Source organism: Loxodonta africana, chromosome 19 (genome assembly GCF_030014295.1).
Source record: "Loxodonta africana isolate mLoxAfr1 chromosome 19, mLoxAfr1.hap2, whole genome shotgun sequence".
Classification (NCBI taxonomy): Eukaryota; Metazoa; Chordata; class Mammalia; order Proboscidea; family Elephantidae; genus Loxodonta; species Loxodonta africana.
In genome coordinates this window covers 46,077,928-46,101,783 of record NC_087360.1, presented here as the reverse complement: position 1 = coordinate 46,101,783, position 23,856 = coordinate 46,077,928, and the positions used below count along the sequence as shown (strand labels likewise).

General features: G+C 43.9%; 1 protein-coding gene across 6 annotated transcripts in view; it reads left to right on the top strand.

Annotated features, from left to right (window-relative positions):
- Positions 1-23,856, top strand: part of PTK2B (protein tyrosine kinase 2 beta) — a 165,409-nt gene that overhangs the window by 22,579 nt on the left and 118,974 nt on the right. The window contains exon 1 of one of the 6 annotated variants that reach the window (XM_023550988.2): positions 921-18,810. The exons of 4 other annotated variants lie outside the window; for them this stretch is intronic. The gene's annotated coding sequence lies outside the window, so the exon portion shown is untranslated. Of the gene's footprint in view, positions 1-920; positions 18,811-20,628; positions 21,564-23,856 lie in introns of those variants that run through there. One more of the 6 variants, XM_023550987.2, reaches the window with a different exon arrangement.

The window sequence follows — 23,856 nt, the reverse complement described above, 5'->3', positions numbered from 1 at the left end:
CCACCCAAGCAGCTTTCGAAATGCCCCTATGCCTGGGCCCTCCAGGGATTTTGACTTAGCCTGTGGGTTTTTGTGGCCAGACCCAGGCAGACATTTCTTCTTTTTGGTTGGTTTTGTCTTCATTTTTAAAGCTCTAAACATGTTTTAGATGCCCACCCTGGTATAAATGACTACCACGTCTCCATGGGGGTCTGTGATCCAGCCACACCCTTTACCTGACCACAGCCTCCTGTGGACCCCTTGAGTTTTCTCACTTCCCACTTTTGATCATGGTGTTCCCTTGGTCAGGACTGCCTCCTGGAGCTTCCTAAATCCCTCTCTCTCAGATTTCTTCAAACCTTAATAGAATACCACCTTTCCCATGACATTTTCCCAGTCCCTTCAGCCTGAATTCATCTTACCATCCTCTCTGTTCCCACAGCCCTCTGTGTCACGCTGATTAGTACTTTCATTTTGCCTTATTTTATTGTTTATTATATACGTACTGTTTTTCCCAACTAGGCTATAAATTCCTTTCAGACAGGGTCATAGTCCCTATAACCTCCTCAGTGGATTTCAGAAAGCAGGTTTTTGATCAGTGTCTGTTGGATTGCTGTGAGGGTCAGAAAAACAAATGAAGACCAGTTGGCTTTGGCCCTTATTGGCCCCTAGTTCTGGAAATGTATCCACATTTTCAGGGGTGATGGGGAAGAGGAGGCATTTGCTAAACCCCATTGGTTCATCAGCCTTGAAAATAACTTAATTACTAATCTATAGCTCTCTAAGAACTACCAACCCCAGAGCTGTATTAAGAATTTTTCCTCAGGCAAAAATTTTGCTGCCTTTGGCATCTTAGCTCAGAAATTTCATTTTATGATTTATATATATATATATATATATATATATATATATATATATATACACTCCTTCCCATCCCACAAATCAGATTTCTTGGTTACATATCGCCAAGCCATCATTCTTCCCTAACTTCAACACTCATACAGGTTCCAAACATAGTTCTTTCCCCCAAGATAGCCTTTTAGTTCTTACTCTTTGACTTCATTCCTCTCAAACAAAGCCACCTATACTGCCTGGGCTGATGGTATCCCCTAACCTGAAGATCCCACATGAATCACAGAAGCCCCAGCATGTCCCAGATACATCTTGGGGGAAATACTACACTTTGCTGTTTATTCACATCACCCTAGAAGAGCCCCACAGCTTGCAGAACAGATCATGGCTCATTTCTGCAGAGCTGCTCTTGGTAAGCCTTCTCCAACATTTGCCTTATGTATTAGCTATGACCGTGTGCCCTCCTTTCTGGGCTTTCTCCTTTTGCTTTCTCTGAGTGCTGTGACTAACAGAAAATGACCTGAGGTTGGAGATAGGACTCCTAGACTCAGTTCTTGAACCCACCTTTCCTTTTTTAGGAAAATGGCGACCACATCATCTTCCCTCGTTGTGTGCTCTCTTCCCTACTGTCCACGTCCTTGACACTCCACATACCCCCTCCCTGGCACAAGCTTGGACCTAATATTATTATTGCTCTTTTATATATGGAGCCATGAAGTCCCCTTGTGGAGGCAAAGGAACATCCCTTTACAATTACATTCTTTACAGTCTATCAGCATGTCCATATTCATAATGGTTAGGAGCTTGTTTTCAGGCTCCGGGCATGGCTCCTTTACTCCCTAGCTACATAACCTCCAGCACATTTTTAACCCCTCTAATTCTCAGCTTTCTTATATGCAACATAATGATAATAGTAGTGCTTTCCTTAAGGGATACTGAGAAGATTAAAAAGATAAGGTTAAGCACCCGGCTGCTAACCCACAAGGTTGGCAGTTCAAACCCACCAGTGGCTCTGTAGGAGATAAGACCTAGAAATTTGGTCCCATAAAGATTATATCCTAGGAAACCCTATGGGGCAGTGCTACTCTGTCCTGTAGGGTCACTGTGAGTCAGAATCAACTCCTCAGCAAACAACAACATATATATATATATATTACTTAGAACTGGTGTATTGCATGTGATAAGTATTTAATGTATTTAGCTGTTATGTTTATCAATGGCATACATTTTTAGAAGACAGAAACATGTGCAACTGAAATGTCACCTGGGTCCTCCACCCTTTGTCTATCTGATCACACCTGGCCAAAGTCCCAGCTCTACAGCCTTTGGCAGCCCGAGGTCCTCCCCATGATTTCCACCAGTTCTAGACTTAAATCTTTAGGCTTCTTTCCACCTCTGTGCTATCAGATCTTGCTCAGCCACATCACCCCAAGTCACAGAGCTCAACCCCTTCGCCAATTACTACACAGAACATTTATGACTTTATGGGCTTTACTGAAGAATTTGAGGGAGGGAGAGGAGTGTTACAGAGAAAGTCAGCTCATGTAGCATTCTGATGTTTCTCTGGTCTCTTCCTTTCCTCTCCCTGCTCCTTTTCCAGAGCCACGAACACATTATACTTATGCCAGGCTTCTTGTGCCTCATCTTCCAACTGTAATTATTTAGTGGGGCATTTTTCTAAACAAACATGGTTTTATTCCTTAGAGGAATTCTGTTACCATCCCCTAAGAAGATAGGAACCTCTTCTTCTAGGTTTAGGTTCATAGCTTCATGGAACTGTCCGGTCAATGGGCCTAATATCTTTAAAGTTTCTGTTCCAACTCCTCATTCAGTAAATAGTGCCTGGGATCTTAAAAGCTTGGGAGCGGTCATCCAAAATACAATAATTGCTCTCTATTTGCCTGGAGCAGCAGAGGAAGAAGACCCAGGAATCTGACAAGGAACTGGACTGCAGGTCTAATTGTCTCCATGAGACCAGAAGAAGTAGATGGTATCTGGCTATGATTACTGAATGTTTTGATCAAGGACTTCATAAATAAATCTTGATCAAAATGGGGGCAGGAAATGTGGGACAGAATTTAAAATTCTTATGGAACCAGATTTACTGGATCCGTTGAAACTGGAGGAAACCCTGAATCTATTGCCCTCAGAAAATCTTGAACCAAGAAAATATCCCCTGAAGTCATTTTTAAGCTAAACAACAGTTTAGCTAAATTAGCAAAGCATGTTTGCCTTGAGCATTGTGCTGTTTTAAAGTATTACCTAGTATGAGATCAAATCGACAACAGTAACTCTAAAGCACAGACGAGAAGTTTAGGGCGTAGTAAACCTAAGTCAATGGTGCTGAAACAATAGGGGTAGAGATAGTGAGAATGATGACACAACGTGAAGAATGTAACCAATGTCATTAAATTGTACATGTAGAACTAGTTGAATGGATGTGTATATTTTCATCAAGAAAAGGAAGGAAGGAATGAAGGAAGGAGAGAGGGTTTTAGTGGCCTGGAGGACATGGACTGTTAAACATACGCCCGCCAATTCCCCTGAAATGGCAGTCTGAGCCACGAAGGAGGTTTGGATGGTTTTTACTGTTCTTGAAGAGAAGCAGTTGCTTTCCCCACATCACAGACCTGAGATTTTGATGGTGGGATTTGGTAACCCATTTGTATAGAGCTGCTACAGTGACTTTCTGATCAAATAAGGAAAGGAGAGGTGGACAATTTCTTTTTTTTATGGCTTGTTTCCAGGCATAGAAAACAAGCAAACAAAGCCTATGACAAGGTTGACCCATTCATGAGAAGGTGGTTAAGTAAAAAATGTATACATGTGCAGCAGATACTATAGCTGCCCTGGGGGGGACCAGGAGCTCATAATGCTGGAGCCCACAATGAGGGCTGTGGCCATGGTGAGGAACATTCAGAAGCAGGGGATGCTCACACAATCTACCACAAAGTGACTGAGCCTGTTGGAGACACTGTACCAAATGTACCTCAGCTCTTCGTTCCTGTAAGTGGTATTCTCTTCTCACACCATTGCCAGAAAAGCTGTTTTCTGTACCCAAAATGCTTCTCATTCCCTCTTGCTTCTTCTCTCTTCTTATCTGCCCTTTGAAATCCTCATTCTCCTGCGTGTGAACCCCTTCTGTGAAGGCTTCCTAGATCTCCTCTTGCCTACAGTCAGAATGAATGGCCCTGTTCTTGCTGCTTGGATGGCAGTGGGAAGCCTTCTCCTTCAGGCTTCGAGAGAGCCCTGTGCAACTGTCTTACCTGCCTTTCAATACACTCTCAGCCCTGGCTAGTAACTTAGACAGTGTCTGGAACCCAGTAAATTTTCTAGATATCTTTTAGAAATCCAACATGTAATTATGGAAGTTCACTGTGATTCTGAAGTTAAGGAGAATCTGATTCAGCTACAAGTCTGGTTGCTCAAGATGATGGTATGCGTTATAGGCAATTTGCTCTCTTGGAGCTTCAATTTCCCCCTTGTGGATAGGGAAGATCTCAAGAAAGCGTTTCTGTGGATCCTTTTTATTTAAAAAAAAATCTATTCTTATACAACTACTTGCTTTCTGTTCCCCATGCTGCTGTAAGTCATGGGGAAAGTGATGTAGATTCTCATTTTATCCTAGACAACTGGGGCATCAAGAAGAACCAGAAATGCCCCCACTGAACAAAGAATTATTTGGGAAAGGAGAAGCGGGGCAGACTTCTGGAAGTCATCTAATCTAAACTCCTTCTCATGGAAAAAAGTATTTCCTTGAGCATTTGTGGAAAATATCTCATGCAGACAACCCATCCCGTTGTTGGATACTTATTGCTAGATGACTTTTCCTCCCATTGAATTCAACTGTCTGTGTGAAACTCACTCACTGGTGCTAGAAATGCCTTTTGAGACTTTCTAAAATAATGACTATTTTTAAATATGACTTCCATCAAATGTAGGAGACCACCCCACCCCATTATTCTCTGATCTAGACTAAACATAAAGAGCTGTTTCCCCACTTCCTTGCATGAGATGGTGTGTCAAATGCTCTTCCTTTCTGGCTTTTTACTTCTATATAAATGGATTTGTTGCCATCTTAAAATGTCATGGTCGGAAGTAGACATAACTCTCCACAAGAAACAAGAGGGCTTTAGTTGGTGGTTCCCAGCCTTTTCGTCACTCTGGACCACATCTTCCCCCTCTCCAAATGGACCTTTTGTTTTGAAATATTTTGCTAATTAAATATAAGTAAAGCCAATCTACAAATCCTTAAGTCTGAGTTCCTAAACAAGGCTTTCAAGGCCCCAGAACGCTATGCAGTTTGCCTCTGGTCTACCCTTCCAGCTTTGCTTCCCACCATTCTCTCTATTTTACCATCACTCTCATTCAGCTGACTTTACCTTTTCTTCTGAAAACACACCCTTCCCTTTCATCTCTCATACTTTTGTTTTTGCTGCTTGCTCTCCAGCTTCCCCTGCTTCTCCTTCAAGGCTACTTCTTCCAAGAAGCATCTCATGTCAAGTGGCTGTCCAGCTTGTTTAAACACTTACAGAGATGGAGAACTCCGTTTCTCTTGAAGTGGCCTGTTCTGCTTGCTTCAAGAACATTATACCATTGCAACATGAACCAACAAAGGCCTCAAGTTTGACAAGCTAAAGGTGCTTTTCTTCCAGTTCAGAGCATCCTGATGAAGTCATAATTGCCTGCTGTATGGGAAACAAACAAAACAAACAAAAAACCCTCTTATGTCCCAGAAGCCAGAAGCTAGTGAAATTGGGTGCTTGAAATCTGTCTATTCTGAGACACTGTTCTTGGGTAGCAGTTTTAAGCAGGACTTAGCCCTTTTCCGAAGTTGTGAATACTCAGGTGTTTCCTACTTTGTTCCCCGTGATTCAGACAAGCTGCAATCTCCTGCATGCTTTTTCTACAAGACTGAGCTCTCCTAAACCTCATTTGCCAAGTTCCTTCAGTCCCAGCAAAATCAACAGACCCTACTTTTCTTCTCTTTTCAGTTTCTAACTCTTCCCGAGCATGCACACACCCATACACACACACATACTCAAACACACACACCTCCTAGAGCTTCAGCCTGGTACATCATCTTAATGTGGTTGCTTAGTAACTATATGCTTAGCAACCCGTAAGGGAAGTGTGATCACACCTCCCAGCACTGTACATGGAGCACTGCAGACAATACAAACAGTTCTCTGGTTTCTCTCTGCAACTAGGGAAAGGTAACCGTCAGAGGTGGCCAGCATTATGCTCCAGAGACACTGGCTCATCATCCGGGGGCCCAAAATGGTTGCTGCTTTGCTTTTCCTTGGCATTGGGTAATGTCTTTGTGGGGGCGGATGGGTAGGTGGTTCTCGAAGGGCCGGATCTCTCTGCTTGCACTTATTCTCAGGATGCCTGTGATGCAGGCAGGGCAGCTTGCAGAATCCTCTCTGCTCCCACGCAGCTCTGCCCTTCACCAAGCCCCGCTCCCCCCACCGCCGCCTTCCCCACAGCCTCTTTCATTTGGAGGCTGTGCTTCTGTGCTCTGGCACTGCTCTTTGTCTCCACCTTGCAGCCCTCCTGTTCATCCAGTCCCAGGTCTCTCTGCTTTGAATACCACTCCATGTTGCTGTACAGCCCCAGGTTCCTAATTTCTGTGCATGTCCCTCCTCTGTCCCTGGCTCTAGCATTCATGTCTGTCCCAGCCTTGGACCAATGGGCCAGACACCAAACAGACCTGGGCTGAGGCCCACTGCCTGCACTACATGAGTATCCTGATCAAATCATTGTAATTTAAGGTTAAAGCATTGGGCTGCTAAATGAAGGTTGGAGGTTCAAGTCCACCCAGAGGTATCTCAGAAGAAAGGCCTGGCAGTCTACTTCTGGAAAACCAGCTATTGAAAACCCCATAGAGCAGAGTTCTACGCTGACACACATGGGTTGCCATGAGTCGGAGTCAATTCGACAGCAACTGGTTTTTTCCCTGGGTGTCGTGTAGCATAAAACAGGAGAGAAGGCAACAGTGTGGAGACCGAAGACACACGTTCCAATCCCAGGTCTTTTGTTGTTTTGACTATGTGATATCCTTTCAGTTGTTGTTGACTATGTGATTTAGGTCAAGTTTCTCTAATCTCTCTCTTTACTTTCTAAGGAGATGGGATTATTTACCTCAGGGGGCTGTTATGAAAATTATATGAAGTAACAAATAGAAAGAAGCTAGCAAAATGCATGGCATGCAGTCGCAGACCTCTAACTGTTCTCTCCTTCTAGCTTTAGCTCTTTAGTCTTCCTTTCAAACCTGCTAAAGCCAGGTTTCTGGTTGAAATCTCAAGAGGCAGTGCAGAGCAATGACAGCAATGCTGGCCTGGGAGCTGGGAGCTCTCAGGTCTGCCTCTGCCGCTTTGTAACTCTACACTCATCAGCCCCGAGGTTCGAGGTTCGTGTCATTCACCTGTAAGATAGGGCTAAGAACACCTGACGGGTCTAATGTACAGAGTTGCTGTAGGTTCAAAGGGGATAAAGTATCAAAGTTGTTCTTTACACATTTCAAGGAGGCGTTTTACAAATTTCAGGTAAGAATTTATGGATAAACTGGGTCCCAGTTCCCCACTTGTAAAATGAAGGAGATAGATTGCAAAATGTCTAAAGTTTCCTTAAAGCTTGAAATTGTAGCAAACTGAGATGATAGTCACTTGCCCTTCAAGCCCCTCAGGCGGAGAGGACCAATCCTTCATTACAGACCATTTGTCTTGTAGTTGTAAAAACAGATTGCAGTCATACTTCTACTCTCCATTCCCTGGGGCCCCATGAGCAAGCCTGTTGGTTATTATCTAGTCAGAATCTCAGCTCAGGAACATTGTAGAGGCTTCTTCTAGTTTGGGCTTGGGGATGTGTATAGCTCTGTCCTTTCAGTAAAGAAAACAAATGAGTCAGAACATGCCCAAAGCGTGATAGAGATATTAGGGAAGCAGTTGCTGGGTAGGTGTTGGAGTTTATGTCATGGATACTTCCATGGTGGTTATGTGTTTAGTAGTGGCCTGAGAAAGAGCTGAACTTACAACCAGAAGATACCTGAAACAGGAGATCTTAAAGCGTGTAACATAAGTAATTTACAGTAACTTAAATAAAAGTGTGACAAGCAAATAGAATTTGGATGTTCTTGAAATCTTAGAGGTTGGGAGTCTGACCAAGGAGGAACACTCTAGACACATTTGCATTTTCTTCCTTGGGACTTCCCCCAGGCAATGATAGGTCTCCTTATAACAGAGGATCCCAACAGGTAAACTGGGATATGCTGGTAGCTCTCAAAGGTCTGGCTTTGCTGAAAAATTTATTTCAAAGCTCTTTGGGGAGAGGAATGCAGCTTCACTCAGGGTCTTTGCTGCTATCTACCCTCCAATCTTAGAGCTTCAGGGAAAAGATAAGTAGAGACTCGCTGTTACAAGGTTGGGAATTCTGCTCATAATTAATTTATAGGAGGATAGATACAACACAGGTTTTAATGGTTAATTACATTACAACCGACTTTTTAAATATATAGACGTTTGAGCGGCGGAACTGTGGAGACAGATTTGATCTATGTTTTGGCTGGACCCATGGAATAGTAAGCCATAGAACAGAAGACTCTGAAAGCGCGAAGGGACCTTGGCAATTATCCAGTCCAGCCCCTTTATTAACATACGGGAAAATAGTCCCTAAGATGTTAATCGGTTAACATGTTGCCATCAAGTCATGTGTACCAGAGTAGAAATGTGCTCCGTAGGTTTTCAGTGGCTGATTTTGTGGAAGTAGATTTCCAGGCCTTTCTTCCAAGGTGCCTGTGGGTGGACTTGAGCCTCCGTCCTTTCAGTCAGCAGCTGAGTACATTAAGCATTTGACTAAGACAGTGGTTAATTTTGGATTGAGGAAATAGGGATGATTGTTATTTTCTCCATTGTTCCTTTTATTTTTCAAATAAGAAAACAGGAAAGTGAATTGCTTAATGTTCTGTAGTAATTTACAGGCAGAACTTGTCTAGCTCTGAAATCTGTTGACATCCATCCTTCTGCTTGTCCAAATGGGATTCTAACTAAGGCTAAAGTTGGGCTTCCAAAAAGATCTTCTATAATACAAATGTAACCATTGCTGCTAATTAGTCTTTACAGTTTACAACTTTAGAGTTTAAAACTTAACTTTAAGCATTTAAGCATTTCACAATTTTCAGGACTTCATCAATGCTCTTTTTTGAATAAAACATAAAATTATTTTTGGGGGGAACGTTAAAAATAAAATGTCAGTTGTAAGCAAATCTCTCAAAACCTACATGGTTCTGTAGGGTTAAAACTGCCTGCTGAAGGATAATGTGAAAATGGAACCTGTATTTTGTTTTCTTAACCCACATCCCACATGGCCCATCCACTTGAGGGAAAGAGAAACACTGCTAATGAGGTGGTAAAAGCAGTTTGAATGCCATCGCCCGCACAGGCTCCTGTCTACAGCTTTTGTTCCTATGGTCTCTTCAATTAATATGACTCAGTCTGCTGTTTGGGCTCCACTTCCCCTGGGCAGAGAGCTGGCAGCAGCAGCTCTGTTGTGCCCGCCCAGCCAGTGTGACTCAGGGCGCACTCAGGGCCCTATGGTCTAGCTGCCTCTCCTTTCCCCACTGCTGACCAAGTTCCCCTCTGCCACTCCAAGCTCTGATAGCCCTGACCCTTCCCAGTTTACAGGGTGCTCTCAAATCAATAAAGGTGGTGTCTCCCACTCCTCGCTAAAAAATAAAAATGCTGTACATGCATCTTGATAAACTGCCAAAGTGCTTTTGTCACCCACCTACTCATCTGTGAAACTTGTAGTCTCCAGCATATGCATGATGCATGGAAGGCCAAGTAAAGTTCAAAATATGTTCCTGTGAAAAACAAAAACAAAAGACAGGAAAAGCCTCCCAAACTTCTCTCCTCTCCTAGGTGCTTGTTCGAGCAAGAGCATTATATACCTGATGTTTTTAAGGGAGGGGTCATCTGGGCCAGCCCACACTTGTGAACTGCTTTTCCTATAAGAGTCAGCCAAGATAGGAGCTTTAATTTATTGGGATGGACTTTATTCTGAACTCGAGGGGATGGTAAAATGTCCCAGCGTTTTCCATAACAGGAACAACAAAAACCATGGACTAAGAAGCATGGGGTCTCCTTCTCCTAAGCCCATTGAGATCACAGTCACCTCAAGAAAAATGAGAAGTGGAGAGCTTCGTGCTCAAAGTACTTACCAACCTAGTCTCAGCATTCAAGGAGAATTTAACTCCAAAATATCTAGTTAGAACCTGCAATGAAATAGGCAGTTTCCTGGGTGTTGCAAATGGTTTTTGCTTGGCTGCTAACTGAAAGACTGGTGGTTCAAACCCACCCAGTGGCACTGTGGAAGAAAGTCCTGGCAATCTGCTTCTGTAAAGATCGCAGCCAAGAAAATCTTGTGGATCTCAGTTCTACTCTCTGATATGTGGGGTTGCCATGAGTTGGAATTGACTCAATGGCAATGAGTTATATCACGTTATGAAAGAGGCCCAGAAGGTCTATAGCAGAAATTTGTGTGAGCTACACAATGGCAACTGTTAACATTGGAGGCTGTGCTCTATCAGATGCCCAAGACAAGTGCAGTGAGGCTGATGGGGAGCTACCACACCAGGCCAGTGAGTTGCCTTAGCTTTGGGGATGGCACACCTAGTCCATGGAGTGCTTTTGCCAAACCATCCTAGATAGAGTGCTCATTGCTTGTCATCTACTATAGGATTTATTCCCTCCTTCTCCTTTCTTCTCATGGGATAGGAATGGCCTGGCTTGACCTAACTACTATGTCCTCACATGTTAACCTCTGAGACCAGTAAGCAGAGCCCTAACTCATTCCATCTCCTTGATCTCAATCTCTCTGTTACACACACACGTATTCTCACCCACGCTTATACTTTAATCACCACAATACATCCCCATCTCTAGCCTGTAGTGGTGGACCAAGACCAGCACTTGAACAAACGAAGCACTGTAGTGACAGGATTGTGTTAAGGGGAGGTTCCTTATGAGGAGTGATTTCCCACTGCTCAGCTGCTGAAAGATGAATACTCCTTAAGTGACTTAGAACTGACTATGGTTGACTTTATAAGACCTTCCCCAAGAGCAAGAAAAACATAGCATAAGAAGGAAAAAAAAATGCAGAAAACCATTTGCTGCCAAGTCAATTCCAATTCATGGTGACCCCATGTGTATCAGAGTAGAATTGTGCTCTGTACAGTTTTCAATGGATGATTTTTAGGAAGTAGATCATCAGGCCTTTCTTTGAGGCACCTCTGTGTGGATTGGAACCTCCAACCGTTTGGTCCAACCGTTTGGTCAATGCTTAATGCACTGGCTGAGTGCATTAAGCATTTGCACCACCCAGGGACTTGCGTTAGAAGAAAAACTGGAAAAAAAAAAAACCAAACCCATTGCTGTCAGGTTGATTCTGACTCATAGCGACCTTACAGGACAGAGTAGAACTGCTCTAAAGGGTTTCCAAGGAAAAGCTCATGGATTCCAACTGCTGACCTTTTGATTAGCTCTTAACCACTGTGCCACCAGGGCTTCGTAAGAAGAAAAGGAGCTACAATTGAAGATGAAGCAAAAAAAGAATAGTGTCATACAGCCCATTTATCGTAAATAGTACTCTTTTAGTTGCAGATGATAGAAATCCAAAAGAGAGGATTCCTTGGCTCACATACTCAAACTAAGGGGAGATCTGGAAGCTCTGAACTCTAGGACTAGAAACTTAGACATTGCCAAGTGTCTCTGGACCTGCCTTTCTACCTCTCTGTCGTTCTCTCCGCTCTTTCTCGTTCCTCCAGTACGTTCTCTTCATTTTTTAGAACAACTCCCGTAAAAAGTAGAGAACATAGCTGCTAATTTTGTCCAAGCTCTCATCCTCCTAGCTTTATCCACACAAGGAAAGAATTTTTTTTTTAAGCTAAAGTTTTAAAAATTCCAAGGAAGAACTCTGATTGGTTAGGTTAAGATCATGCATCCATTTGTGGGCCAATCCCCATGGCCAGGAGAATGGGGGTACTATGTTTGCCTCAGCTTGGCTAATAGGCCCTGTCCTGTGGTCCATACTGGGGTGGGGAGGTAGGACAGGTGTCTACCACGTTGGGAAGCTTTCCCTAGAACTACATAGTTGGCATGGGAGGAGGAATTGTTCCCACCAAGAAAGAGAAGTTCTCTGAAGAAGGGGAGCAAGTGTTGTAGGCAGACACAACAAATGAGCTGAAATAAATTTGCGAGCTTTGGGCATGTAGCAGTTTGTAATGTGTGGCTACCAAGCGTGTGTGAGGGGTGACTGTTGGGAGGACTGTTAAACTTGAGAAGTGGAGGATACTGGTGCCATCTAAAGTGGTTGGAGATCGGCAATGTACAATTATGTCCTTGCTGAGAACTAAATCAAACCCTGTGGAAGGAACAGGTAGCAAGGTCGTGAATTATACGTCAAAAGATAGTTTACATTCTGCTGTATTGTTTGACAACATTTATTACGTGAAAGAGATAACTGAGCTTGATTTCCTGGTCATATTGACCTGTAGGATTGAACAGATCAATTCACGTGGTGGTTCTTTATTCCCGGGGCTTGAACTCAATGTCAGTATCAGTGACAGTTTTCCCACAGAATCATCCCTGAATTTCAAAGATGATGTTTTTATTTTGCAGTTTATGTCTGTAGTTGAAAAACCACTTTGCCCTTTAGTCTTCAGTGAATCATGTTCTTAGAATAAATGACTTTTTGATTTTGCCTCTTACAGTTTGCCCTTGCTCAAAGGGAGTCTTAACACTAAATACTTCGCTGGCATGGGTATAAATCTATACTGCTATGAGAGTCTGAATAATGGTAACCCAAAGATGTCCACATTCTAATCCCAGAACCTGTGAATATGTCACCTTACATGGCAAAAGGGACTTTGCAGATGTGATTAAGTTATGGATCTTGGTTTGGGGAGATTATCCTGGATTATCAGGGTGGGCCAGTGTTATAAGGGTCCTTATAAGAGGGAGGCAGGAGGCTCAGAGTCAGAGAAGGTGGTTATGAAGATAGGAGGAAACGTGACAAGGAAGTGGAGGTCAGAGAGATAGAAAGAGATTTGAAGATGCTACTCTGCCGGCTTTGAAGATGGAGAAAGGGACCATGGCAGTCTCTAGGAATGCAGGCAGTCTCTAGAAGCCACGAGAAGGAACACAGTCCTGCTGACACCTTAATTTTAGGACTTCTGATCTCCAGATAATAAATTTGTGCTGTTTTAAGCCACTAAATCTATGGTAATTTGTTAGCAACGGTAGGAAACTAATACAACTATCCTCTGGAAAGAAACTTAGCAAATTGTATCAAGAGAGCATATGCCTGCTGACTCACTAATTCTACTTCTAGGACTCTCTCCCGATGAAATAATCAGATATTCAGAAATATACTAAAAAAAATGTGTATTAAAATGTTCATTACAGTGTTTTCTATAATACTACAAAATCTTAGAACCACCTGATGGCTCTACTGTTGGCTTTATCTTTAATTTACTACAGTTACAACATTTTTCAAGTAAGAAAAAAAGACCCAGTTAATGATGACCATCCTCTAGGTTTGCAATGAGTTGGAATTGACTCGACAGCAATGGGTCTGGTTTTTTCTTTTTATCTCCCTTTATGATATGGCTTCCAAGAGTGTGTTGTGATCCGAAGTGGGGATGGCCGGCACTAGAAAATGACTGTGATGACAGCATTGCTGTCAACCTCCTGATTCAACGGATGCTCGCTGAGTGTGCTGAGTACTGGACCAGAGCTGGGGTTACAGAGGCAAAGAGCATATAGTGAGACTATGGGAAGCCGAAGGAGTCAGGCCAGGGAGACCGTTATCCACACAAGACTTCTCAGAAAAGGTGATATTCCCGTTAAAACCTAATCAGTAGAAGTGAACCACAGCTGAAAAGCCAATTCACGGTGTGCAGTCCTTTCCATTCTGTGCACATGTAGCTGGAGTGGAGAGGAAAATAGGACCAGCCGCTCACTGGGCCTTCTAAAGGGTCTGCAGCCTGAAGCAGGACTAGCTATCCTATGAAAAAGCTACGAACAATAGTAAAAAACTGGAAACAACCCAAATTTCCTTCAGTGAGTGACTGGTGTACTACTCAGCAATAAAAAGGAATGACCTACAGATACATGCAACAACCCAATGGCTCTCACCAGCATTGTGCTTTGTGAAGACAGTCTATCTCAAAAGGTTACATTCTGTGTGGTCCCATTTATTTAACATTCTTAAAAAGGTAAAACTATAGAGATAGAGAACAAAATAGTGGTTGCATGATTTGGGGGGTCAGTGTGACTATAAAGTAGTAGTACAGGGAGTTCTTTTACGGCGATGGAACAATCTGTATCTTGATTGTGGTAGTGGTTACCTGAAGCTATGCATGGGAGAGAATTGCATAGTACTACACACACACGCACACACACACACACACACACACACAAATAAATTAATTTAAAATGGTGAAAATGAAATAGCCTGTAGCCTAGTTAGCAGTATTGTATCAATGCCAGTTTCCTGGCTTTGATATTATACTAAACCCATTGCCGTCGAGTCAATTCCAACTCATAGTGACCCTAAAGGACAAAGTAAAACTGCCCAAATAGGGTTTTCAAAGGCTGTAATCTTTATGGAAGCAGACTGCCACATCTTTCTTTCGCAGATCAGCTGGTGGGTTTGAACTGCCAAGCTTTCTGTTAGCAGCCGAGCGTTTAACCACTGCACCACCGGGGCTCCTTGATATTATACTTCAGGTATATAAATATAAGGCGCTCTGGTGGTGCAGTGGCTGAAGTGGTTGGCTGCTAACTGAAAGGTAGGCAATTGGAATCCACCAGCTGCTTTGTGGGAGAAAGATGTGGCAGTCTGCTTCCATAAAGGTTACAGCCTTGGAAACACTACAGGGTGGTTCTACTCTGTCCTGTAGGATCACTGTGGGTCAGAATCAACTTCATGACAATGGGTTTGGTTTTTTTAGGTTTTGGGTGGCACAATGGTTAAGTGCGCATCTGCTAACTGAAAGATCGGTGGTTTGAACCCACCGGTTGCTCTGCGGGATAAAGATGTGGCAGTCTGCTCCCATAAAGATTACAGTCTTGGAAACCCTATAGCACAGTTCTACTCTGGCCTATAGGGTTGCTATGAGTCGAAATCCACTTGATGGCAATGGGTACATAAATACGTCACCATGGGAGAGGCTGGATCAAGGGTACACAGGACTCTGTGCTATTTTTTGCAACTTCCTAGGAGTCTACCATTAAAAAGTTTGAAGAAAAAAAAAAAAAAACCTATGGACTAAAATTCCTCTGCCTGAGGAAACGTGTATCCCCAAGAATTTTATCATCCCTCCAAATGGTTACAGGGCATTTGTTGTAGAAATACCTCATGGTCCCCATCACTTCCCAGAAGTCTGCCTGTGGCCACATAGGAAAGAGAGATGATGCTAGCAACTGAAAACAGAGGAGAGTGGGAAACTCAACTCCTCCCAGATCTCCAGTGCACTGGGCCACCCTGTGCCTGACTCTCCCTCCACAGCTGCTGGGGCATCATTTCCTAACCAACCCATCTGTGACGGGTCTCGGCTGTGCTGTAAAACACCCTGATATGCGTTGTGAGAGCCTGGCTTTCCTCTCTTTTCTTTGCCAACTCTCCATCAAGGGCGGGAGACGGCCAATAAATATGCTGGAGAGAGAAGAAGCCCCTTTTGGAAAGATTTAGATGGAGTGAATGAGGTTTGTGTTATGTAAGTAGCTATTTGAGTCATATAAAGCTAAGATTAAATGAGATAACTGAGAAAGTAGTCTGCTATCATAGAAAAAGCAAAGGCGTTGGAATTATATCTGCATTTGTTCAGTTATTCATTCAGTAGGTCTTTATCAAGTGTGTAATTTGTGCCAGGCATAGCTTTCCCCACTGAGTATACAGGATAAAAATGGTCTTGGATCTTATAAAATATGAAGGTCTTTGTCTTTCAACAGGCAATTAAAGCTTTTATGTTTATTAAGATTACTAATATATTTGGTACATTTCTACTATACTATTTATATTTTATATTTGCCACGCTTTTTCTTTGTCTTTCTTCTACTTTATTGCCTTTCATTGGATTGATTATGTGTTTTTTTTTAATTTCCCCCTTTTCCTTCTACTGATTTATAAATTATATATTATATTCTCTATTATTTTAAAAGTTATGTTAATTTTTAACACCTTTATTTGAATTCAGAGCCTAACATAAGTCAATATCATTATATTCCTCCCCAAAATCAAGGACTTTATAACACTTTGACTCTAATCTTTCTCCTCTCATCTTTTAAGCTATTGTCAACTAGTATTTTAGTTTTAAATTCCTTGCAAAATTCCCCCTCCCCAGTTTAGCAATTAGGATTATTACCTTGGAATTCCCAGACCTTTTTTCTCTGTTTAAAATGTTACAAATACACGGAAACCTGTGAGATCTGGAACTCGATGGGACTGCCTTATTTTTCTGGGTCTCTTAACATTTCCGCCTTTGATAGGGTGCAGTCTTACCATTTCCTTAATCACATGTTTAGTTTCCTTCTCTGATAGGTTTCTGCCTTACACAGATTCTGGCTTTCACAGATTTTACTGTATATGTTTTATTGTCTTTGCAGTAGTCTACTAACTCCAGCTTGATTTTCTAATCTATAATTTGCATCCGTTGACCCTTCCTCATGGTCATTTGTTTGCTTGTGTGATTTGTAACTTTAAATTATAATTTCAAACTGTGAGTGTGTGTGTGTGTGTGTGTGTGTAAGAGACAGACGGATAGACAGAGAGATATTTCCATGTGTTTTTGGTTGTGGAAATGTCCTATTGAGGGGAATCTGTCCTACAGAGTTTTGCTTATTCCTCTGCTTGAGCAATTTGTCACACTTCCTGGATTTGTTGTCACTTTAATTACTTGAATTAGAATTCCACCTGCACGTAAGTGGAACGGCATAGGCATTGGTTTTTAATTTCTCTCTCTTTTTTTTAGACTGGGTCCCAAGCTTCCTCCCCTCCCTGGGCTAGTTAGCAGGACAATTTTTCTAGAGTCCATCTCATAAGCAGGGCAGTTGCTCTCAGTTTTCAGTCCCTGAGTCACCAAAATCTGAAGCCTGATTATACCACCTGCATGAATTTTAAGTTCCTTTCACACCCCTGTGGCCACGACAGTTTTATGCTGTGGATTTATGTCCCCTCTATTGACACCTGGGAATTTCAAGCTTTCAAGCTTGGGTATGATTAAGAATTTTTGTTGTTGTTGCATTTTATCCAGCAATTTTTATGCATTTGGAGTGGAAGGAGCCCAATTTACATTGAAAATTGTATATTCATACATTCTTACATTGTTCTAAGACAGTTGACTAAGGGCAACTGGACCCAGTTAGCTGTCAGGAAAGAAGGGAGATGTCATAAAGACCAGAGGCCAGCCAGTTGTTGTTATGTGCTATTGAGTCAATTTTAATTCATAGCGATCCTGTAGGACAGAGTAGAACTGCCCCATCGGGTTTCCTAGGCTGTCATCTTTAGAAGCAGATCACCAGGTCTTTTCTCCAGTAGAGCAGCTGATGGATTCAAACCACCTACCTTCCATCTAGCAGCTGAGCACTTAACCATTGCACAACTAGGACTACTGAAGACAGCCTAAGGAGTGTTTAATTACAAGGGGTGGGAATTGTCACCAGAGCTATCCTTCCTCCCTCAGTGACTCTAAGAGCCCTGTCTGGGCTGTGAACTAACTTTCTTCCTGTCCAGTTAGCAGCTGCAGCCCAAGCCATGGAGCTCAAAACCAAACCAAACCTATTGCCATTGAGTTGACTCAAAGGCAACTGTTTATTATTCTCTAAATAGAAGGTTTTAGTCTTTAAAACAGCCAGGGGAGTGATGAAGGAAAGGTAGGTAGAATTTGGCTTTTTGACCTCCTGGATGCCAAGACTCTTATATGTAAAATTAGGATGCATACTGGGGCCCCAGTGGCACAGTGTTAAGTGTTCGGCGGCTGACTGAAAGGTCGGCAGTTCTAACCCACTAGCTGCTCTGAGGGAGAAAGATATGGCAGTCTGCTTCCATAAAGAGTTTCCAAGGAGTGCCTGGTGGATTTGAACTGTTGACCTTTTGGTTAGCAGCTATAGCACCTAACCACGTGCAGTTTCCGCATGAAGATTACAGCCTTAGAAACCCTATGGGGCAGCTCTACTCTGTCCTATAGGGTTGCTGTGAGTCAGAATAGACTCAACAGCAATGGATTTGGGGTTTTTTTTGGTGCTCAGGATACTAGAAGGGCCCTTCTTGCTTTGGTATTCAAGGTGGTCTCCCAAGAGGAAATGGGTATTGCTGTGGTCCCAGCTACCTTGCATGTCCAGTAACCTCATTATCAACAGTCCCTTGGGCCTCTATACCCAGATTTACAGGGCTTTGGAGCTGGCCAGCCTCCCTGCCTGCCCCCACCCCCTCCTCTTTACTGATAACCCTGCAGAACCAAACACCCTCCCTCAGGAATTATGCTCATTCTCAGATTCATCTTTGCAGCCAACTCTGCTCAGTTGTGCCAAGAAAATTCAGTCTCCCTGTTATGAAATGAAGAGCTGAATGTGCTCCCATTTGGTGTTCACTAACCTGGCTGGGTCTGGGCGGCAGGAGGGTGAGGCCCTGTGCTCATTGTGGAGCTTCCTTTTATGGACAAGAGTTGCTGACCAATCACTCTCGCCGAACTTTCCTAATCCAGGTCTGGCCCTGAGCCTCCTAGTTCCGCTGATCCAGTTAGTCACCCTAGGGGCAGGGCCAGGAGTTGAAAAGTTACAGCCTCTGGCAGTGCCAGCAGCCTGCACTTCCCGGGGCCTCCCAGTTCTCCCCTCCCCTTTCCCGCCTGCCCCTGGACCAACCTGCTCTGTCCTTTCTACTTCCTGGGTGTGATTCACCCAGCAGCTCCCTCTGGCATGACAGGTATGTGTCATTTCCTTACTTAGGTGAAACCCAGACTTTTAGTGCCCCACGTGACTGGCCTAGGCTGACTGAAAGGGCTGGATCCTCCCTCCATACACCAGCAGTGCTTGGGTGTGAAAGGTACTCACCCTTTTAGTGATTTATTGTTAGGGTAAGTTTGTTGCCTGTGGGAAGCTTTCTGTGTTTTTTCTGGGAGATGTTTTGGGGAAGCAGGGACTTGGAACAGTTTGTTCTCTGGCATTCTGTCACTATGCATCCCTCTTTCCCTGACACCTTTGGCAGACCAGCCCCCAAGCGCAGCTTCATTCTTTCCGTCTCTTTCCCATCAACGCTTTTCCATCCCATCTGCTGGGACACTTTGGGTTTGCATGCAGCCCAGTATTGGTAAGGTTTGCCAGTGAAAGCCAACATTTACCAGAGAAACTTCTGGGCTCGTTTCTGGCTGCCTTGTTAGAATCCTGCCCCTCACTGAAGAGACTAGCAGGGTGATGCTGAGCCCCAAAACTAGGCAGGAAAGACTCACCCGGGAAAGTGCATCCCTGGCCATCCTGGTTAGTGCTTCTCAGAGAAACTCTGCTCAGGCCAGGATGAGAGAAAGTCAGCCTGCAGAAAAGGAACCATTCAATTTGCAATCTAGAACCCCTAGGTAGGAAACAGGTTCAGTTAAGCGCCTGGTGGAGTCCCTGGGTGGTGCAAACAGTTACAGCACTTGAATGCTAACCAAAAGGTTGGAGGTCTGAGTCTACCCAGAGGTTCCTTGGAAGAAAGTCCTGGTGACCTACTTCCCAAAAATCAGCCATTGAAAACCCTGTGGAGCCAAGAGTCAGAGTCTGGAATCAACCTGACAGCAGCTGGTTTAAGTGCCTGGAGTGTCACTGCTCTGCCAGCATTGTCGCTCTTCTTTGTAACAATGGATGCCCATGACACCCAAGTGGCCAGAGGTGGCCGGGAATTCTTGGATATCGACAAGGAAGGTCTTCCAAGGACAGCAGCACTTCTGCCCTCCTCACGGTAGGAAATCGGTAAAAGCGGGGGGTGTCTGCAGGCCCTGAGAAAAATCACCTTACTGGGGTAAGGATAGAACAAGGATAGCATGCTACTCCCATGGTCTCGAGCCCAGCTCTGAGGGCCGCTCTTTAGCTGGAAAGGCCTTGCTGCAAGTATCTAGGAAGGTGAAGGATCTGAAGATCGTGCCTTGTGAGAACTGTTTTAAGGAACTGAAACAGCCTAGACTGGGGAAAACTCAGGAGAATCAGATAAGCGGTTCTCTGTTATGGAAGGGGTATTAGATGAAAGTGAGATATGTTTTGTTCTCCATATCTTCGGAAGACAGACCAGGTGGAAGTCCCAGAAAAATGTATTTGGGCTGAAGAGAAGAGAAAGGTTGCTAATAATTGGAGCTCTGAGCAATGGAACAGATTGCTAAAATTTTAGATAGCGATTCCGTATCACTGGAAGAATTCAAGCAGAAGGTGACTAAGAGCAGATTCCTGTGCTGGGTCCGAGCTGGACTAGCTGACCTCTGGTAAGTTTTCCTACTTTTAGCCTCTGTGAGTCTTGGATTTGGGTCTGGCCTGGCCTTTTCTGCCAACGTTACCATGCTCCCTGTAGCATATCTCCATCTTTCTCATCACAGAACCCTTGTCTGGCCAGGCAGAGACACAGTCACGCCTGCGCCTACATCTGGAGTGGGCTCTGTGATGACTGTTGGCAGAAGCCCCAGAAATGTCTGCCATGGGCTGAGCTGGTACAGTCACTTAGCATTTCTGTTACATGTTTATGTGAATTCTTACCGGTCATTTTTCCCACCCCCAGGCCTGTGACCTAAGATTACTCTCCCTCGTGCTCTAGAAGAGGAAGTGAGGAAATACCCAGGCCACTGCCAGGCTAAGATTAGACCCAGAGCCCTGGCCTCTGCTCCTTGGGCCTTTGTGCACCACAGGCATGTGTGCACACCGGGGGGCCCTTGATCAAATGCCTGTGTGTGGTCCTGTGCTGGGAGCTCCATGTACATCCTACATACAGCCTCACAATGAACCCTCACAGTGACTCTAAAACAGCGGCCTTACCTTACAGGTGAGGGAACCAAAGCTGAGAATAGCTGAAAGTTTGTCCGTGACACAACTAGCAATAGAGCTGTGCTTCGTATCCAGTTTGTCTGGCTGTCCTGCTAACTGCTCCACCAGGAACAGAGCTGTAAGGTGCATTTCATAGGCGTCCAAGGCAGGGGGCCTCACGTGGCTGCAGGTCATGTACTTCAGGGGCTCAGACCAGGGCCACTTAATCCCATACTTCTGGGTGGATGATGGCCTACTCTGAATATTCCAGCTACTGTGCTAAATACAAACGGGAAAAAAAGTGAACAAGGTACCATTACTAGCTTAGGAGGAACCTATAGCCCAAAAGCCTGTAGAAAGTATGCTGCAGTATGCCAGCGTTGCGTTATGTGTGCAGCCACTTTCCCAGGACCTCCTTCTATTTCTCTCATTCCAGTGCTGTCATTCAGCTGTACTCCAGAGACTGTGATTATCGTCAGTTCAACAAACATTATTGAGTACCCACTGTGTGGACAGATGGGAGAGAATATAAAACCAATCAAGGTGTGATCAAGAAACTTACAACCAAGATGGAGAGAACAAAAGAGTGGATACGACATGTTCACGATAAGCAAGAGTTTCCCACAAAGGGTGCAAATAGAATTCATCTTGTTGGGGAATGTAAAGAAAAGCTTGGTGACAGAGATGGAGTTTGAGGTGGGCTCTGCAAAAAGGAAGTGTATAGAGACAGAGATATGGGGCGTGGATGTGGGGAGGCCTTCCATTCTATGCCACACGGACCAAATAGAATTGTATCTGTGAATTTTCGAGGTATTGTTAAGAAAGCTTCACGGGCCCTCCTATTTTCTGTACCCACCCATGGATGGCCCCAGCCCCAGAGAGAACTTTTCAGCCCAACCACCAACATTTTCATCCTTTGACTTGATGAATGGTCTCACCATTCTCTCATTTACCGGAGACACTAGCTCTTCCTCCAATTCCTGTGGATTCCACCTCTGACATCTCCTTTCATCCCTTCTTATTGCCCCCATCCTGGGTGAGACCCTAATTATTCTTGTGTAAATCAATACATCAGCATCAAATTGATCTCTCTGCCCCCAGGGTTTTTTACTATAAGTCCCTCCTGTGCAAAGCTGTCATGAGGAGTCGCCTTTATAAACCTTGGCTGTCTTCGTGCTGTTCCCATGCTCATAGGAGACTCCACAGGCTTGCATAACAGAAGACCCAACTCCTCAATATGGCATTCAAGGCCCCAAGCTCTCTTCCAGCCTTTTGCCTGAATCCTTAGCAAGCCTTAGACTTCCCTGCTGTTCAGCCCACATTCATTCTAAGTTTGGCTGACAACCTTCCCTGGCCACCTCCTCCTGGCTGCGTATCTATCCATCTTTGAAGGCAGGGCTCAGATACTGCCCTTACCAATCAGGTAAAATTAACTTCTTTCTCTTTTGTTGCTCCCTGTGTATAATTTCATTTGTATCTATGTTGTAGCACTCACCACATTTTGCCTCCTATTATTATTCTCTAAATATGTCTGTCTCCTCCTCTTGTTTTAAGTTCCTTGATCAAACCGTGCTTTATTTTGTCATCCCTCCCCATCATGGTAGGTACTCAATGTTTGTTGAACTGATGATAATCACAGTTCCCGGAGTTCAGCTGAATGACTGCCCTAGACTGAGGGAGGGCAGGAGACCCTGGGAAAGCAGCTGCACAGATAACTTAACCTTGGCACAGTACAGCGTATCTTTTCTAAGGGAAAAGAAACAATTTAGCAAGAACAGAGGCCTGCTGAAGCCTCCACTGCTTTTCTCTGTAACGTGAGAAAGTTCAGTTTGTGTCCTTGAAGGACGGTATGGTGCGATGGTTAAGGAAATGGGAGCCAAATCTGCAATTTCCTAGCTCTGTGACATTGAGAAAGTTGTTTAATCTTGGTATGCCTCAGTTTCCCCATATGTAACTTGCCAGGATAATAATAGTACCAACATCCTTGCTTTTTTTTAATGATTAAATGAGTTAATATTTGTAATGGGAACATTAAAAATACCCAGTATATGTTCATTAGTTTAAAGCTATTATTATTAATAACCTATGTCTTCTCCAGGAGCCCTGATGGTGCAATAGTTAAGCATTTGGCTGCTACCCAAAGGTTTGCAGTTTGAGCCCACCAGCTGCTCCTCAGGAGAAAGATGTGGCAGTCTATTTCCATAAACATTACAGCCTTGGAAACCCTATAGGCAGTTTTACTCTGTCCTTTTCTTTACAGGGTTGCTATGAGTTGGAATTGACTTGACAGCAATGGGTTTGGTTGTTTGTTTTTGGTATGTCTTCTCCTGGGGGCATTGGTGGTTCAGTGGTAGAATTCTCACCTTTTATACCAGAGACCTGGCTTAGATTCCTGGCCAATGCACCTCCTGTGCAGCCACCACTTAACTCAGTAGAGGATTGCATGTTGCTATGATGCTGAACAGTTTTTCAGCAAAACTTCCAGACTAAGATGAAGTAAGAAGAAAGACCTGGTGACCTACTTCTGAAAATCAGCCAGTGAAAACCCTATGGAGCACAATGGTCGGATCCACAGCCAATCATGGAGAGGGCACAGGACCAAGCAGCGTTTTGTTTTATTGGACAAGAGGTCGCCATGAGTTGGGAACTGACTTGACAGCAGCTAACAACAACGTGTCTTCTCTTAGAAGGCAAAAGGTGTACATTTTAAAACTAGAAAGCTCTGGGATGATCCTAGTAATGGGGAATGTTCCAGCTAGTTGTTAAAATGTTATCTTCTTGTCAAAAGCCACAAAACTGAGTCTGAGAGGATTCAGATGTGAGCTAAGATAACGAGGAACTTCAGACTTAGCAGTCCTGAGGAGAAAGGGTCCCAACAAGAACGCTGACAATACCTCACACTTTTTCCCAGCGCTCTGGCAGTCAGCCCTGACGCCACCCCCTTCATCCCTTCTTCCTGGCCACTCTCCAGTGAAGCTCCTCAGCTTCC